At 40.9% G+C, this 15,439-nt stretch overlaps 1 protein-coding gene across 3 annotated transcripts in view; it reads left to right on the plus strand.

The window, feature by feature from the left end:
• The window catches only part of LOC119566677, a 112,156-nt gene that overhangs the window by 29,519 nt on the left and 67,198 nt on the right, over positions 1–15,439 (plus strand). The gene's annotated exons all lie outside the window — the stretch shown is intronic.

The following is a 15,439-nucleotide window of genomic DNA, read 5'->3' on the forward strand; positions in this document are numbered from 1 at the left end:
AATTATGAAGCTTTGGAATTATAAATTAAGATTTATAATTGAAAAGAAAATAGTTGATTTAACAATGATTAAATCAAATGCTAAATTAAACAAATTGTTTAAAAAACTTGATAATTTAGGATTGAGTCAAATTGCTTTCTAATGGGGCTGCTGTCTCTCAAGCCTACTGTACTTTGAATTACACTGAATCCTTGCTTTGAAGTGTCATCAAAATGGCATCTCTTCCTGAAAGAGAACAGACTAATTCACTGAATATGTATACTGAAATTAGAGATGGATACTGAACCAAAACCCTGAATTGGAACAACCCAAACAAGTTCTGAGCCAGATCTAAACTTTGTGGCCCAAACCCATTGCTAAAGAGAAACAGGTATAAGTGTTCCTAAGAACTGTGGTGCATATACTTTTTTTAAATACGAAAGGAAGTAAGTGTCAAAGTTTAGGTTGCAAACTGTTTCCTTGCTAGCTCAGCATTTTCAAAGGCCATAACTAATTAAAATATTCACCTTAGGGACATACATTTTCCATGTTTTGATCTTTGTACAGAGGTAAATATTTTGGCAAGTTTGAGCAAAAAGACGTTTGACCTTTCAGTTATGAAAAGGAGAAAAGAAAATACGTTTCCACTGTGTGTTTGAAATAACTTGTATGTGACTTGTATGTGTGTGAAATAACTCAAAACAGCTGAATCTTACACATTGAGTTTGGCATGTAACTAGCACTTAATGTGTAGTATCTGTTCTGGTATATTAAAAAAACTAGTACTAAAGTGACAAAATGGTGAACATTTGAATATTCTCCCTCATACAAATACCACAGAAATACCATTAAGTTTTAAGGTACAAAATGTTAATTCCTGGAAGCATTTCACATTCTTGTAGCACGATTTAAAGGGAAGATCCAACTCTCATTGTCTTTCCATAGACTTCAAGGAGAGCTGGATCAGCCCCTATCATGATGAGATGTTTAGTCCAATGAACTGCTCCAAACCAGCCAGGACCTTACTAGTTGGTAGTGAGGTTGGAGGGGAAAAGAGGCAGGTTTAGTTTTCTGGATGGACATATTCAATCTTCTAGATGGAATAAGTTGTGCAGGGTTTGTGCTGAAGGAGCCTGGTGGAGGTAATATATCTATTTTTGCCAAGGCTTTCCCTTTCTCTGCTGCTCAGCAATGGTAAGGAACAGGTGCAGATGGGTTTCAGCTGTTTCCCAAACTAATGTAAATCGGAACTCTGGCCCTTGTTTGTAGAGATGTACTACTTTTCAAGCAATTTTCTTCTCTTTACTGATGTCTGCATGTATGGAGGCCAAAACAAAATTTATCCCATAATGTACATTGGGGAGAGGAGGAGGGAAAAGACCCCTTTTTCCAAGGCAAATGTGGTACCTATCTTTAAAAAAAGAAGGAGAATCTGGGGAACTACAGCCAGGTCAGTCTCACCTCAGTCCCTTGAAAAATCATGGAGCCGGTCCTCAAGGAATCCATTTTGAAGCACTTGGAGGAGAGGAAGGTGATCAGGAACAGTTAACATGGATTCACCAAGGGCAAGTCATGCCTGCCCAACCTGATTGACTTCTATGATGAGATACTGGCTCTGTGGATATGGGGAAAGTGGTGGATATGATATACCTTGACTTTAGCAAAGCTTTTGGTACGGTCTCCCACAGAATTCTTGCCAGCAAGTTAAAGAAGTATGGATTGGATGAATGGACTATAAGGTAGATAGAAAGCTGGCTAGATTGTCGGGCTCAACCGGTAGTGATCAATGGCTTGATATCTAGTTGGCAGTCGGTATCAAGTGGAGTGTCGCAGGGGTCCGTCCTGGGGCCGGTTTTCTTTAACATCTTCATTAATGATCTGGATGATGGGATGGATTGTACCCTTAGCAAGTTTGCGGATGACACTAAGCTGGGGGGAGAGGTAGATACACTGGAGGGTAGGGATAGGGTCCAGAGTGACCTAGATAAATTGGAGGATTGGGCCAAAAGAAATCTTATGAGGTTCAACAAGGACAAGTGTGGAGTCCTGCACTTAGGACGAAAGAATCCCATGCACTGCTACAGGCTGGGGACCGACGGGCTAAGTGCCAGTTCTTCAGAAAAGGACCTGGGGATTACAGTGGATGAGAAGCTGGATATGAGTTAACAGTGTGCCCTTGTTGCCAAGAAGGCCAACAGCATATTGGGCTGTATTAGTAGGAGCATTGCCAGCAGATCGAGGGAAGTGATTATTCCCCTTTATTCGATGCTGGTGAGGCCATATCTGGAGTATTGCGTCCAGTTTTGGGGCCCCCACTACAGAAATGATGTGGACAAATTGGAGAGAGTCCAGCAGAGAGCAGTGGAAATGATTAGGGGGCTGGGGCACATGACTTACGAGGAGAGGCTGAGGGACCTGGGCTTAATTATTCTGCAGAAGAGAAGAGTGAGGGGGGATTTGATAGCAGCCTTCAACTACCTGAAGGGGGGTTCCAAAGAGGATGGAGCTAGGCTGTTCTCAGTGGTCGTAGATGGCAGAACAAGGAGCAATGGTGTCAAGTTGCAGAGGGGGAGATCTAGATTGGATATTAGGAAAAACTATTTCACTAGGAGGGTGGTAAAGCACTGGAATGGGTTACCTAGGGAGATGATAGAATCTCCATCCATAGCGGGTTTTAAGGTCTGGCTTGACAAAACCGTGGCTGGGATGATTTAGTTGGGGTTGGTCCTGCTTTGAGCAGAGGGTTGGACTGAATGACCTCCTGAGGTCTCTTCCAACCCTTATCTTCTATGATTCTATACCCTTACTTGCAATTTGTAGTTAAAGTGTAATGATTTCATTTGTGACGTGTAATTGTGGCCCTACCTGTTTGCACCAGTTATCCCTTTTATTTCAGTAGTTTGTGTGCAGAGTAAACCATATATCACACACAAAAGAGACTTTTGACATGCTCTGCTTTGATTTTGGACATTTAAATTCAGCCTTGGCCTGTCAGATGTTCTTAACCACTGTGAAAAAGACAATATCATTCCATAATTCCATTTGGAATTTCTCCAAGCAGAGGGGTAACTATAATGTTACAAGACAAGCTGCTCAATAAAAAACACTGGGGGAAATTTTTCAGTTTCACAAAATATTGTAGGTCAAGTCAATGATAGCTTGTGATGGAAACTTTGTATGATACTTTTTGTCGCTGTTTTAAAATATATTACTGTTGTATTTTAAAAAACGTTTTTAAAATGTTTTGAAAAGTTATAACAAAAAAGAAAAAAAAGGCAAAGATTTTCCAAAACCATATTATTATGCCTGATGTCAGCATCTTTGTAATTTATTTTAATTCTCTGACTTAAAAATGACATGTTTTTAATTTTGGGATTATAATTGCCTTTTATTTGTGCTTTGTCCATGTCTGGGTTATAAATTACCCTGCTTGGAATTTTTCAATAGGGTAAGTGCTCAAGAAGTGCTTCTGTAAAGGAAAATTCTGTCATGCTTATCTTTGATAACTTAGTTCCTGCAAGGTGCCCTCTCTATTTCTAAGTTCACCTTGATATGCTGTCCATGTACTTGCTCCAGATACCATCATTATTCCTACATTCAGTGATCCAAGCAAATTGTGGTTGAGTTTATGCTCACACAACAGTGTGAACAAAAATTGATGAAATGGCATCTATTGTTTCAAAAGAACAGACAGCCTGAGCAAAATGTCATTAATAACAGATATTTGTATCCAAGTGGCCTCACTGATTCTGATTACCTGATCACACTGAAAACAAGAAGATACTGGTAGTTAAGTACCAATATATTTTGTAAGATTATACTGTCTCTGGGCTAATTGCTACGGCCCTTACTCCATAAATGGTATGGCCGAATGAGTGCAGTACCTTTAAAGCCTGTTGAGCTGCACCCGTTTCCTCAGTGTAGAATTTGACCCTGTACGATTGCAGAGTGAAATGAGCTTTTTGTGACTTTAGGGAAGTTCCTTTGGTTGGGATCTATGAAGGTCCCAGTTTTAACTCCATTGTGAGTCACAAAACTCTCACTGAACCCTGTAGGAGCCTAAATGCACTTGGCACCTAAGTTTTTAGAATTCAGTTTTCCCTAGGAGCCTAAGTTCCTGCCTCTAGGCATTCGCAGTGCTGCCTCCCTCTAGGCAGCTGGATTACTATCTGCTGCCTAAGTGCCACAAACCAGGGAAAGACAGGTAGTTGGCCACCAAAGTCACATGCCCTGGGGGCTTGATCTGGTAGGCTGCCTCTGAGCATGCCTACTGGATTGGGTCTCATTTCAAACTCCAGGAGGAGTAGGAGTATTAGGGCCCTTTCAAAATCGAGAAGGTGATAGTGGTATGCACCTTAAAACGTTTAGCTCTGTGGTTAGTGCACTCACCTGGAATGTGGGAGACCCAGGTTCAATTTTGCTCTCTGCCAGAGGGGGAGAAATGATTTGACTTGGGGTCTCCTATCTCTCAAGAGAGTGCTTTAACTACTGGGCTATGGCATGTTCTGATATGGGGCTCCCTCAGTCTTTCCTGCTGAAGCTGTTGACCTGTGGATAAATAATGAATGAGTGGTTGAAACAGGGGGTCTGGACAGGGTCTTTTACCTCCCAGGTGAGGTATAACCACTGGGCTAAAAGTAATCAGGTGGGTAGCACCACCACCTCCTCCAACCATTTTGTGCGGTGGAGTGCCTAATTCAGTCCCAAAAAAACACCTTAAGCACTTGAGCGGCCTGACTCCAAATGGGTTCCCATTTGTGGATCGTTAAGAAGAGCTAGGTGCCTCCCTGCAGCCCAGACTTAGGGGCCTATCTCTGAAAGAGGGGCAGGGCTTAGTGTGCACACCCATCTCCTCAGCACCTCCCTTTGGGTACAAGCTCCCCGCCTAATGCACTGGCTTTTGTGGATTGCATTCTTAGATGCCTATATCTCCCTATATGTTCATTGTATAGGGAGCCTAGGCACCTAACTTGGCTTTGTGGATCACAGTGTTGTTCTTGTGATTTTTTTGGTTGCCTAAAAGTTAAGCACCATGAAGCTCAGCATTGCAATGCCTAAATCCTTTTGTGGATCCCATCCATCATGTTTCTGTTTTTCCATCTGAGTAAAGGGGATAATATGTAGGTGTCACTTCCAAAGGTGTTTTGTGCATTAATTAGTTAATCTTTGTAAAGAAGTGCTCCACAGAAATATGATTACATTTCATTCACTGCTGACTAGGGCCTAATTTGAACCAGTGACCTGGATAGCCATGGAAAATTCTGTATCCTGTTATCAGTAGTAGTAGTTCATATCTGGATTTTTATATCCTTTAAACAAAGGAATCCCAGTCACACTCAGAATTTCCTTCAGGTAAAATAACTGATCCAGCATATTTTTATCCAAAAGCTAACCATAAAGATAGATACATAGTTAAAACAACAACAACAAAAAGCACTGAATGAACTAAATGCCAGACATTTAACAAAGAAAGAGACTTCTAAAAAAAGAACAAACTCAAGGCTGTGACTGGGGAGGCAAACAAAGCTGTAGGTCACCTGCTGTAGACGCCTGTGTCTCGGCTTATGTCACATTCCCACGGTGAACTCCAAGGCAAATACTTACACCTTGAACAAACAAAGGTGGGCCATTAGACGTAGTTGAGTGTTGCGTTTCAGTGATGCTGAACAAATGTTCTAGGAACTAAGTGTATTGTTCTTTTAAAGAAGCAACAGCTGTCATGAATGGTCTTTGCAACTTGATGGAGAAGCTGTGATGTTTATAACTGTTGTGTAGCCATAGGGGCTTGCATTTCTAGATGAAGCCAGCAGTGCTATCTGTAAAATCTTTGAATTGTATTGTAGGATTTCATGTATGAGATAACTAAACTAACCAACTAGCCATGAATCAGCTTAGTTTCTACTCAGGGTTTTTCTTTGTGTGTTTGTTTTATCTTATCTCTGCTGTGCATATGGTGTATAGTATCAGGAACTAAACTCTAGAAAGGAAAGTTGGAAAACCTATTAGGAAGATTTTTCAACTCCACATGGCAAACACAAGTACAGCTCTCGTCCCCTAATGCCCCTACTCTACTTGCGCTACATTGATGACATCTTCATCATCTGGAGCCATGGAAAAGAAGCCTTTGAGGAATTCCACCATGATTTCAACAATTTGCATCCCACCATCAACCTCAGCCTGGACCAGTCCACACAAGAGATCCACTTCCTGGACACTACGGTGCTAATAAGCGATGGTCACATAAACACCACCCTATACCGGAAACCTACTGTTCTGGGCCAAGGTGTTCGGAGCACCGCAGGCCAGCAGAGGTACTCTGAGAAAACGAGACCCACACGCAGCTAAGCAGCGAGTTACTGGCTTTATTGAAGGTTAGTGACACACCTGCAACGGGGACTTCAAGCGATGCTGTCACGGAGGCGGAGAACCCAGCACACCGGAGCTTTGCCTGGGACGGAGTCCAACGAAGGGGTAAACAGCGAGCCCTAATAAGCAGTACACAGAAGCAGCTCATGAATATATAATTAGGTACTTCCCTAAAGGGGCTTTCCGCTACCTGGCAACGGGCCATGCAAGGCAGACTAAGTCGACCTAAAACCAGTTTAAGTTGGTTCTCCATGTCCTACAGTAACCGGGCGGCCTTGAGAAAGCGGAAGTTCCCTAGCTAGGCCGTAACAAAGTCTTCCGCAGACCCTTACACCTACTGACCGCTATTCCTACCTACATGCCTCCAGCTTTCATCCAGACCACACCACACAATCCATTGTCTACAGCCAAGCTCTACGATACAACTTCATTTGCTCCAACCCCTTAGACAGAGACAAACACCTACAAGATCTCTATCAAGCATTCTTACAACTACAATACCCACCTGGTGAAGTGAAGAAACAGATTGACAGAGCCAGAAGAGTACCCAGAAGTCACCTACTACAGGACAGGACCAACAAAGAAAATAACAGAACGCCACTAGCCATCACCTTCAGCCCCCAATGAAAACCCCTCCAACGCATTATTAAGGATCTACAATCTATCCTGAAGGACGACCCAACACTCTCACAAATCTTGGGAGACAGGCCAGTCCTTGCTTACAGACAGCCCCCCAACCTGAAGCAAATACTCACCAGCAAACACACACCACACAACAGAACCACTAACCCAGGAACCTATCCTTGCAACAAAGCCCATTGCCAACTGTGTCCACATATCTATTCAGGGGACACCATCACAGGGCCTAATAACATCAGCCACACTATCAGAGGCTCGTTCACCTGCACATCCACCAATGTGATATATGCCATCATGTGCCAGCAATGCCCCTCTGCCATGTACATTGGTCAAACTGGACAGTCTCTACGTAAAAGAATAAATGGACACAAATCAGACGTCAAGAATTATAACATTCAAAAACCAGTTGGAGAACACTTCAATCTCTTTGGTCACTCCATTACAGACCTAAAAGTTGCAATTCTTTAACAAAAAAACTTCAGAAACAGACTCCAATGAGAGATTACTGAATTGGAATTAATTTGCAAACTGGATACAATTAACTTAGGCTTGAACAGAGACTGGGAGTGGATGGGTCATTACACAAAGTAAAACTATTTCCCCATGTTTATTCCCCCCCTCCACCCTACACTGTTCCTCAGATGTTCTTGTCAACTGCTGGAAATGGCCCACCTTGATTATCACTACAAAAGGTTTCCCCCCCACCCCCCCGCTCTCCTGCTGGTAATAGCTCACTTTAAGTGATCACTCTCTTGTTACAGTGTGTATGGTAACACCCATTGTTTCTTGTTCTCTATGTATATAAATCTCCCCACTGTATTTTCCACTGAATGCATCCGATGAAGTGAGCTGTAACTCATGAAAGCTTTTGCTCAAATAAATTTGTTAGTCTCTAAGGTGCCACAAGTACTCCTTTTCTTTTTACAAGTGAGAAAGTGTTTTAGAGGATGTACAGTATATTTCCATACGCCCATGTATTTCAGCTATACTCTAGCATATGGTTTTACAAATATTAAAGCAGTGTAGGCCTTTATCAGTCTGTTTTGGGGACTTTAGCAAGAGGAATTAGGTTGTTTTTCCGAGGCAGAAGCATTTTCGAGGCCTAGTCTACACTAGTCTTAACTGTATGGGTTTAGAAAATGATATCATATCATGGTAGAACCCCCTACCGTAGATGCAATTATACCTGCATAAAGATGCTTATTTCCATACATTTACAGAAATAAACTGTATGGCTATAAACACCTTTACACTGGTGTAACTGCATTCACACAAGGGGATTGTACGACTTTATCGGTTTCTAAACCAACACAGTTATAGCAGAACAAAAACTGTACATAGACCAGCCCTAAGAGAATTGTTTGTAAGTGTTCACAGGTGCCAAGTTGATATTGATAGAACAGTTTTACAGTAACATGGGAGGTGGCCTTCTTCAGTACCCCCATCCCAGTCGGGGGTGGGGGGAAGGGCATTCTGTGGATCAGAGGAGTAGTACCCTTATAGCACAGTGCTATGGAGATTCTGAGCTGCTCCACAGCCTATAGGTAAGGCTGCTATACGTTAGTGCGGCCCAAGGGATTGCTTGCTTTTACTAACAAACATCTTGTATTTAAGGACTTATTCAGTACAGAAATAAGAAAAGCCTAATATAAGGAGTTTTTCATCCAATATCCTAAAAAGCATAGTTATACCTTCTAATCAGGCTCATCAGAAATAATGAAGTCATTTAGTGCTAAGCGCGAACAACTCTGTGTAGCTTTCTATGGACTTCACAATTCATGGGCTGACTCAGTCTCCCTTTGGCAGCAAGAGTGGGAAGCATCCCTCCAGCCAATTTTTCTTCCCAACCCTACAGCTTAGGTCCCTGCAAGCTGTAAATTCTGCCCTGCTCTTAGCTTCAGTTCTCAGTGCCATCTTCATATTTTCATCTGTAATAGTCATCTTGGATATCGCTCTGTGGAGTATTTGTTCTGCCTATATGGTGTGTAGTTTGGATTATGTTTGAGTGTACACGGGTCAGTTTTGATGTATTTAAGCAACTTTACTGAGGGATAGGATGCTGCTTGGAGCGCCTGAATTTGATATACTGTTGACTGAATATTAAAATAGCAGATTCATTTAGTGTGCTTGTATCTTTTCCCTTGGATTCTTTTTAGAACTAGTTGAAAAACGACTGGATACAAAGCTTTGAAAACTTTGTTTATTTTTTATAAAGAGCTTCACATGAGCTCTTAGGGTATTTCTACCCTGCAGTTAAAAACCTGCGGCTGGCCCTGCGGCCCTGCGAGTTCGGAGGGTCCAAGAGTTTGGGCTGCAGCTTGAGTCTGAAACTGTACCTCACAATTAAACAGCCTCTTATCCTGAGCCCCACGAGCCAGCTGGCACAGGCTAACCGCAGGTGTCTAATTGCAATGTGCACATACTGAGGCTGGATGGGTCACTACAAAAAGTAATCTTCCCTCTGTTGATACTCACCCCTTCTTGTCAGCTGTTGAGAATAGGCCACTTCCACCTTAATTGAATTGGCCTCATTAGCACTGACCCCCCCACTTGGTAAGGCAATTCCCATCTTTTCATGTGCTGTAATATATATACTGCTTACTGTATTTTTCCATGCGTCTGATGAAGTAGATTTTAGCCCACGAAAGCTTATGCCCAGATAAATTTGTTAGTCTCTAAGGTGCCACAAGGACTCCTCATTGTTTATACTGAGGGTAAAATTTCATGAGGAACAAATCTTTATCTGTGAGTTAGAAATGTCTGAAAATAAAGAGTTAAGTAATAATAATACTTACACATCCTCTGATTACATTAAAACAATTGCATATTTCCTTGACTTAGCAGACTGGTAAGTGAATCTTTCAGTTAGCATTGATGTATCATGATTTGCATTTGCTCAGGATTAATATTATCTTTCACCATGAACATTTCATTTGTATATTATTTGTATCCCCTTTACTTGTGTTGGAGCCCTCAGGGCCAAATGTGCTGAGCTCCACCAGCTTCCAAGGAAAGCAATTGGTGCTGAGAGAGATCAGACCCTATATTCACAAGTATGACTCAGATGGAGAGGCTAGAGAAGCTACCGTATATGTCAAAGGGCATTTATATTAGTGCAGTTTTGAATGAGGTACATCATGTATCGCAAGGCATGAAAGGGAGTAAATCAATCTAACGATCCTATGAAGGCTCTTCTGATACTTAACATAGAATCCCATTTGGACTTTCCTTTCTTGTTTTAACAACCACTGTTTAATTTAAAAAAGGTGAAAGATTTTGGTTCAGTGTTGTGTTGCTGTCATCTCAGTCAGACTCTATAGATTAGGGGAGTTTGATAGTTAAATGATGGCTTTTGGCACACAGAGAAAGATCCTGAGCTATTTCACTGAAAGCAACTTGGCATTCCTAGTCTGAAATGGAAGGTTCTTGACCCTTTGTGAACTAACTCTTGAAGTGTATGTTCTAAATTGTTTATTGGGGTTGTGATTGTTATTTATACAGCACCAGAGATGTGCATCATACTTTATAGACAAGTGGGGGGTAATGGGGAAGACCCTGCTAGGATATCTTTTCAGTCTAATTGGAATCATATATTAAGCAAAGGGTTTTCAGGGAATGAATGTGGACAGCTGAATTTATGCACATCAGTAGTTCAGTTAGAATTATCATAAGTTACTTCAACATTCAAGCATACATTAAAATATATTATGTCAAATCTGGAGGTCTCTGCATTTGATCTGTTTAGGCAATTGAGTTATGTCAGAGTTTGGTTTGAGTACAAACTAAATAAGGACTCCAGGATTTGGCCCTAAATATATTCCTATCAAGCTTAGAAACTTTCTGTATTCTTGCACTGCTGTTGCTGTGGTCACAAAATTGTTTAAATGCATAGTAGAAGCTCTACATTTTGTAAACAGTCTATTCCTCCTACCTGCATCATTAACTAATGACACAGTTGAGGATTTGTGACATCGCAAGTGTTTCTAATGTGATGTCACAAACACTGACACTTATAACTTATACACTAAACACTTATAACTACTAAAAGAAAAAGGCTAACTGTTAAGGACAACTGTTTATATCTCTATTTCTGTGTAATCAATAACGATGGAAAAAGTACAATAGATGCCCATTTTTGGCTCGCTCCCATGAAATACTGAGCACCCTCAGCTCCTGTAGACTTCAGAATCTAATGAGGTTTTGTGAAATTATTAATAAACCTGAGCTGTGGTTATTTAAGTGCACAACAACTAGAAAAAGCACTGGAAACTATATCAATGAATCTTAATGCCAAAGGGTTAAATCAGTAAGACTTTGCTTGGCATATATCAGATGACTGTTTAAAAAAAAAAAAAGTCCAGACTGCCAGCATTTCTGTCATAAAACCCCGCCTACTACTAAAGAAAAGAAAAGGAAGGGGACATACCTGCTGCCCCTAGACAGCTCAAAAGAAATCTCATTAGTAATATAGGTAGGATTTAAGAATACTTTTGCATAAAAATCATAAGGAAAAATAGACCTGTGTTCATGAACCCTAAAGGATTATGTAGGGACAAAGAGATGAAGAAAACACCTGATTCAGTAAAGTAATCCAACTGTTATCCTGTATCCCATTTCTTTGGATTCTGTAGCAGAATGTCATTCAGCTTTGACTAGTGAGCCAGTCTTACCAGCTAAAGCCACTGTCTGCAAAAGATTTAAATAACTATGTTATTTACTTAAAGTTGTATCTTCTCTTATCCCTCATACAAAAAGAAAAAAAAGGCTTTATCCCTTGTGTCCAGTTTCCTCTGGATCCTGTGGTGCACTTTGAGTCAAGTCATATGTAATCAGTCAGACTATAATGTATTGATCATCTCAGCATACAGAACATGTCAAAGGGGTCATGGGTTTGAGTTCTCTTTTATTTTAGAAGTGCTAAACAGTGCTTATATATCTATGGACAGTTGAGGTTAAAGTAGCCAATTAGATTAGGATTTGAAATGTCTGTTTACAGCAGAGAACTTCTCACTGTTGAGGTGACACCCAAAATAACAGTTTTTTAAAGTCGGTGAAAAGGGAAAGGAATTGCAGTGACCTATATTGTTCTCTTGCCACACCCACTGCTGTGTGGCTAGGGCTGTATAAAAGTTTACTCAGCAGCTCAGTTCCATTGTTGCGTTGCTATGGGCGTTGCTATGTAATGGTGTATCAAACACAAATAAGGGCTAAACCTTGAGGCCCATTCTTGGAAATAAGTCTCAGTTATTTAAAGAGTCTTGAACCTCTGTAAGTCTAATTCTTCTGACAGTGGAAGTCAAATTACTTTTCATTGTAATAAAGCAATTTCATTTTAAAACGCCTTACCGGTGGTGGTGGTGATTTTATTTCATGTTTAGAATGCTAAAATCAGCTCAGGTTCTCTAAGGTTTGCTTTCTATTCAGATGTTCCCTTGGCCAAGTCACATGCACAGGTCACAAATCAATCACTCAAATCCTACATATCCTGATGGAACCAGTTTAAGCAGCAACCTGAAACACAAAGAAGAGATCAAGGAAAAAGAAAGGGTCTCAGCTGGAAGGAAAGAAATAAAGTGAAACCATGGGAAACAGGATTTTTTTAAGACAAGTATTAAACGCTTTTTAGCAAGGAAAGGCCCTGCTCAGATAAAATTCTTTGATTCTATCAAGGCCGTGTTCAGGAGAGAAGTTGGAATCTATTTGAACAAGGCTACAGGCATAATCTGAGAAAAAATACATTTAAAATCATGAGTTTATTATTGGGATTTTAATACACTCTTTTGTATTAGTCCAGATAAACTGTGTCTTGTTGAACAGGCTCAAGCAGTGCAGTACTAATTAGCTGACATCAAAGACATTGCTTTGGTAGTGGGTAAAGATGACATGAGCTACCTGAACATTATGATCTAATTCTGGGAACTAAACGGGCATGACTGAGGGTGAACTGTTCTTTACGCAAAGCCTGACATATCCGAGAGGAAATTGCTAATTTACCTTAAGCTTTAGCTGGACTTACTTTTATCATAGTGTTCTTAGAAATTTAACAACAATAACAATAGCAAATATAGCTATGTTTTTATGCATAAAGTTTTATCTACAAAGAAGTTTGTCCTCCTGTCAACCAAAAGGGTCTAATTCTTCTCTTACTTACACTGTTGCAAATCAGGAGTAACTCTACTGAATAAAAGGAGTTATAATGATGTAAAATTTGGGTGAGGTCAGATTAAGCCACAAATTGTTAAATCATTGACATTCCCACTAGTTTTACATTAAATGCTTACATTATGCAAGATACTAAATACTCTCAACACCTATTGATTTCCCTGGCAGCACAATCTCAAAGTGAGTCCCTGGGTGATTATGTGCACCATTTCTGTGAATAAGTACAATTTAGATGTCCCCCCTTCCTACAAAATAGAGATGGTATAATATATATGTACCCAACACAAGAGAAAGAGTCCTGATACTCCGGCAAATTGACAAAAAGCAGCCACGATTCTGTATTTTATATTATATGCAGTGTTGTTGTAGCCATGTTGGTCCCAGGGTATTATAGAGACTAGGTGGGTGATATTAAAAGAAGTTGGTCCAATAAAATATATTACTTCACCCACCTTCTCTCTCTATATCAGAAGTTCTCAAACTGTAGTCCGTGGTCCGCAAGCTCCATTCAGGTGGTCTGCAGATACTTCCCTCTAAGGTGTGTGCCTGGGCAGCCGCACACGAGAGAATGAAGGGCCACCCACCTAATTAGTAGAGCTGTGCAGGCGTGGCTCCACTAATTAAGTGCCTGGACCCTGGAAAAGACGCATGTAAGGTGAGGTGGTGGCCTTGCAGGGGGAATAGGAGGTAGGTGGGAGGGGGCAGTGGGGTGAAAAGAGGGGGTGGGGGGAATTTGGGATGTGCAGGGCTGCGGCGGCCAGAGAAAGAGGTGACTTTCCCCAGCTCCAGGGCTGTGGCTGTCAGGGAGAGACTCCCCCTCCTTCCCACCCGAGTTTGGGGGCTGCCGCAGCAGGGGAGAGACCCCCCACTCCTTCCCAACCCCAGCTCGGGCGCTACCGCAGCGGGGGAGAGAGGGCACATCCATCGAATTAGAAAGATAAAACTACTGATATTAAAATATGAGTTGTGTGTTTTTATTTGTAGAACAAAAAATGTTAATTATTAAGGTTTTTTTATATAGTGCTTTTATCCAAAGCACTTTACAATAGTTAGCTAATAGTTAGCTAACATCTGGAAACATCATTAAGTGGTCCGCTGAGACCCTCAGCAATTTTCAGGTGGTTGGCGAAAAAAAAGTTTGAGAACCACTGCTCTATACTGTGTTATATGCAGTGTAGTTGTAGCCATGTCAGCCCAAGGATATTAGAGAGACAGGGTGGGTGAGGTAATATCTTTTATTGTACCAACTTCTGTTAGTGAGAGAGACATGCTTTTGAGTCACACAGAGCTCTTTGGGTCTGGGAAAGATATTCCAAAAAAATCTCAGCTCAATACAATATGGAACAGATTGTTTAGCATAAGTAGCTAGCACATATTTTTAAAATCTGGTCGGCATGTTGGAAAGTTTTGCCCATTCTCCACCCCCATCTACCTGGACAAGGGAGCGGGCAGGAAGTATTGAAAGCACAATCCCTGTTCTCCCTATTAGTCTGCAGCAGGGGAGCAATGAAAGGTTTCTTAATCCTTCTTACACTGCAGTGTAGCAACACAGGATAGCTCACCACTGTGTCATCCACAAATGTTATCCGCAGTTATTCTATATTTATTTCCAGATCATTGATGAAAGTGTTGAATAGCATCAGGCCTATTACTGACCCCTTCAGAACGCACTAGAAACCTCCCCATTGGATGATGAGTCCCCACTGACAACTAGTTTTTGAGATCTGTCACTTAGCCAATTCTTTATCCAGTGAATGCATGCTCTATTGATACTGTATAGTACTGTTTTTTAAATCAGAATGCCATGTGGTACTAACTCAAAAGTCTTACAAAAGTCTACTACATCTATGCACTTACCTTTATCAATCAAACTTATACTCTCATCGAGAAGGAAGTCAAGACCTGTTTTCCATATTGACTGGTATTAATTATATTTCTTTCCCTTAATTCTTTCATTATTCTGCATGGGATTGATGTCATCGTAACCAGCCTTACTCGCTTGGGCATCCCACTTGCCCTTTTTGAAAATTAGCACTTTTCTAGTCTTCTGGACTTTCCCTGGTATTCCAAGATGTTTTTTAAAATTTAAATCAGTGGGCCAGAGATCTCCTTAGCCAGCTGTTATAGGACTGTTGGATACAAGTTATTCAGTCCTGCTGATTTAAAAATGTTTATTTCCAGTAGCTATTGTCTAACATACTTCTCCATTACAAATGGTCTGGAAAGTATTTTGTAATCCTCATATGATATTGGTAAATTAACCTTTTATTTTTCCAAATACAAAACAGAAATA

The sequence above is a fragment of the Chelonia mydas genome, chromosome 5 (genome assembly GCF_015237465.2).
Source record: "Chelonia mydas isolate rCheMyd1 chromosome 5, rCheMyd1.pri.v2, whole genome shotgun sequence".
NCBI classification, from domain to species: domain Eukaryota; kingdom Metazoa; phylum Chordata; order Testudines; family Cheloniidae; genus Chelonia; species Chelonia mydas.